Source organism: Hordeum vulgare, chromosome 5H (assembly GCF_904849725.1).
Source record: "Hordeum vulgare subsp. vulgare chromosome 5H, MorexV3_pseudomolecules_assembly, whole genome shotgun sequence".
NCBI lineage: Eukaryota > Viridiplantae > Streptophyta > Magnoliopsida > Poales > Poaceae > Hordeum > Hordeum vulgare.
The window spans coordinates 384490752-384495339 of record NC_058522.1 but is presented as its reverse complement, the minus strand read 5'-3'; the positions used below and the strand labels follow the sequence as shown (position 1 = coordinate 384495339).

The 4588-nt window shown below is 39.3% G+C and overlaps 1 long non-coding RNA gene across 1 annotated transcript; it reads left to right on the top strand.

Annotated features, from left to right (window-relative positions):
* Positions 1-1075: 1075 nt before the first annotated feature.
* LOC123398702 lies at positions 1076-4369 on the top strand. The gene is made up of 4 exons (XR_006610238.1): positions 1076-1845; positions 2228-2711; positions 2933-2991; positions 4024-4369. It is a non-coding gene; the product is annotated as an uncharacterized LOC123398702 (long non-coding RNA).
* The last annotated feature ends 219 nt before the right edge of the window (positions 4370-4588 follow it).

Below are 4588 nucleotides of genomic sequence, written 5' to 3'. Positions count from 1 at the left end.
TACGAGAAGGACCAGAAGGTGGGCGAATACGAAGAGTTCTCCATCTTGCAGCAGCTGTACCTTAGGTATGTTGTTTTGTTCTGTCCCTCGATCAGTGAATATCATGTATGCGTATTCCTGATAAACGTCCTCTGCTTCGTTTTGCTCTTCTCAGTACGGCTCGAGAAGTTGAATTGAATATCCTAATTGTTATAGGTATGGTTTCATGTTTTCCAGTCCTTTTGCACCACCAAAATTTATCCCGTCATGTAGTTTGTATTTTGTTCTTTGAGAATCAACCAAGAGCATTCATTAATTAAACAACATACTTACAATCTTGTGTGACAATATGAAGGATGCTTTCGAGCAGCTGCTTTACTGGCTCTTAGCACAGTCAATATCAGATTGAAAAGCAAATTTAGCTAGTTCATGGGCTACATTAGGCAATATACTTACTTGATGATGATCCCTTGATTTCCATTCTGCAACCACCTCAATCATTTATTTACATAGGATGGCTTAATATTCTTCAGAAGTTTAGCTACATCTCTACATGCAAGAATTTCATCTGTTAATACATCAGCAAAATAATCATGCCTAGTACTACCTGTCACTACAGTAGAACCATCATGGTCTTTTGTTATATCTCCTAAAGACCAAGCAACGTCAATGTTAACCTTGTAGCTTCCTTCTCGTGGTCACTTCCACTGAATTTGGCTATGCGATTTAACGTCTGAATGAGAAGGCTTTGCATTTATAATTAAATCTGCTGCAGTTTCCGAATATCCCTCGGTTCTTACTATCATCCATTAGAAACTTTCTATACTCCAGGTACTAGTACTAGCATGCATTCTTACTATTAGTTCACCTGCATGTTGACCTAAGTATCTTGTTGAAGCCTCCTTGTATTTACTTGGCATTTGTTTTTCGGAATGTCATTGGTCGTTTGACCTATTATGCTTGCATAACAGACATTAGTGGTGGAAACGAACGAGTTGAAGCTGGGAAGCATTCATGGTGGACACAATGGGCACGATACACAAAACAATTGCTCAGTTAGATATGCTATTGTGATGTATTGGTTGAGCAGGTAAGCTTATGTTCTGCATGCAAGTTGAGGTATATGAACTATTCTTATATGAAAACAAGCTGGTCGATTGTCAAGTTGTGATCGGTTTGAGTGAAAGATTAGGACTTGAGCGAGCGTGATCTGGTTACCGGAGTGAAATCTCCTGGTATAATGAGTATACTCTTATTCCCTTTGTACAAATTCCTGAATGGAGCAAATAATATCCTTTGTACTAAAATTTCTTTTGTCATAAAAGAATTTGACGGACCAAAAGGGGTGTATATGTTTCCATTCCTTATCATTTTCTCATAGATTCATATTTTCCCTAGGTTTTTGAATATATTATAAATACATCTGGATTAAGAAATCTTCATGAAAGAAATGCCTAATGGGCAAACTGATTATTACTGTTTGAAGTACACACTATTACAGTTTTCGAATATATTATACATACACAGCTTGACTGAAGATCATTAAAAAGGTTAGTTACTGCTAACAAAGGAAATTCTGCAGTAATACTGCAGTAATAATAATTCATGTACAACTGCCTACTAGCATTATTACACCATTTTCCCTCAAAATTGGCTTGGTAATGCTAAATTTAGAATAACCGCATCTAGCTAAACAAATCTTGGTAATGAAATGCCCAATACTCCGTTATATCAGCAGCATGACTTTGAATGCACTAAAACTCGAACGGCTCATGTCAATGGTGTAGCACCCGACGAGGACAATAGCAAGGCAACGCCGCATCGTGCTCCTATGATCCACTGAGGCGCCTGCTCTACTACTTCAAAGTACGATCTCTTGTTGATTTGACGATCTCCACATCTGTTAGGCGAATCTGCCATTTGAGAAGTCAGTGCTTATAGATTGTTGTGTGTTCCTCCAATTGGGTATACTAAAATTCATCACTTGAAGTATTTAAATGTGTGACCAACTGAACTTCTAGACTTACTCAACTGAATTTGTTGGCTAACTGACAGGCAAATCTGAAGATGTTTTAACAGTTGTGCTAACCACACAGAGTGTGTGACTAGGTTGTATAGCTTTTCATTACCAGTAATTAACCTGTAGGAGTTGATGTTAACTTGTTAGGTTAGGATAGGCATCTGGCATCATTTTAATCAGTATATATAGTATTACATTTGAGGCATGCTTCTTGTTCAACTCATGCAGGAGACTGCACAAGCACTGACTGAAGGCAACCGATAGCGCGTACAGATGGTCGTGATTGACACGAGGCCCCTAGAATCCGTATAGTCTGCCCTGAATCTCTTCGAGCAGAGAAGTGACCACAGAAGATTCAGCAGCCCCGACAGAAACGTACATGGTTGAACTGCGTCCTGTTGAAATCCATCGATCTTTTCTCTGACGCATGTTGTTTGCAAGTGTAGGAGCAAGAGATCGACATCGTGGCCAAGGAGCTGGCGACCTGCAAGCTACAGCTGGAGGCCAAGGAGAGCGTGAACATGCAGGCGAACATGAAGCTAGAGGCGCAGCGGAAGACCATGTAGGACCTCTCAGAGAAGTACGACCAGGTGTTGGACACGGTCGTTGGTTTCTCTCCTTGTTTTTTTGGCAGCAGGGGAAGAAGGAGGAGGAGGAGTTCAGCACGGGGCCCCTCTCCATTCTCATGCTCAGCGTCAAGAACAACACCCAGGTTGGTTTGGTCGACTTCTTGCCTCTGTTGATTGAGATCTCTCTTATCAAGGGCATATTTTATGTTCTAGTGGTACTTCCATCCGTGTGCGTATCTATTTGGATTGACTATCTATGCTTGAGGGAGCTCTGTTGCTATCAGTTACTTGTTTGTTGGAAATGTCCCGAACCTCAGTTTTTTTAATGACTTGTCCCAGCATCCTAATTTTATATATATGGCAGGTCTGCCCTGAAGCATCACAAAGAAGAGCGAGTGAAGAAGTTTGACTAATGCATGCCTTGTAAGCTGAGTTTTGATTATTTCCATAGGCCTACTTTGTGTCTTCTGAAATATCAGTTGTTGTTTTTTGATCATGTGGTTCCATTTCTGTACTTATCCTTTCTTGGATCAGTCCAAGAATATGACCACGGCTATGTCTTACTATAATATTTTGCAATACATAATCACAACTATGTCTTCATTTAATGTATTTCTTGGATACAAAGCCTTTTACTGATCGTTTTACGTTTCATTGGGATGCCACTTCATTAGGATTTTGATGCATGCTTAGTTTGCTGATTCTCTTCTGCTGTACTAATGACATTTCATTTATAAAAAAATCTGTAAATGGGTTCGTGTTTTAAAAAGCACAAGGCAGGTTATGCTGTGGCGTCTATATCCTAGCACTCTTAGAACTATGAACGGTGGGGCATATATTTAATCATTGCTTAAAACTTCATATTGGTGGATTTGAAACAATTTGGTCACATGAAGAACCCACCATACCCTCTTTCTCTCTGTCGATTTGACACCCGTGGTTTCCTCACGCAAATGTTGGTCTGTTTCCCGGCGTTCATGCTGCTCGCTCTTTGTTCTGTAGTCATCATGACCTACGCGCGGTGCATGATGTTTCTGTGAATGGATTCAGATATATGAGTTTAGGTTAGGCGTGAATCTTATACGAAGAACCCTGTCTACTTTCATATACTGGTGTTGTTGTTGTTGTAAGATTTTTTCAGGGATAGATAAGTGTGACAGGAATCAGTACCAAATCAACTACCAAAATGCTACTTTAGGTGTGAATCTTATACGAAGAACCCTGTCTAGTTTCATATACTGGCGTTGTTGTAGTAAGTTTTTTTCAGGGATAGATAAGTGTGATAGGAATCAGTACCAAATGAACTACCAAAATGCTATTTTTGATTTCTCTAAGTTGGTCTGATGTGTTGCAATTTAGTTGTCCCGTCTTACTTTTTTTCGATGCATACAATTGTTCTTCATTTGCTACTAGTATCACATCATTTTTCCTGTTTGACCTGTATGACTATCGCAGTACTGCTTGTGATGCTGTCGTCAAAGCTCTTACCGGAGATGGAAGTCAAGGAAACTACAAAGAGGGAACAGTTGTTATCTGGAATAACGAATCTACCTGTGCCTTCTCAAATGGATTTCTGTTTGTTTTTGCTAGTGGAATGAAGTCCACTGTAGTGACAATAGCAGTTGTTTTTCCTATAGTGACAGTAGTCCATTGTAGTGACAGTAGCAGATGTACCGGAGATGGAAGTTGAGAGTGGAATGAAGTCTATTGTAGTGACAGTGGCAGATGTAAGGAAATGTATTTAGGAGATGACTTATTGTGTTATGTAAACCTGGGAGATGTCTTATTTGATGTTATATGATGGATGATTTTAATTAGACTTGGAGTTTTCTTGATTTGAATATGAAATAGTGTTGGATTTAATATTGGACAAATAATTGGGTTGAAAAGGCCCAATAAATAGAAATGAAACCAAGTTCTAGAACAAAAAGTTGCTGAATTCAAAAATGAAAAAAGGCCAAAACTGAAACTGGATCAAATGTATCTGGGCACTAAAAGGCCAGGGCCCAAATTATAATGA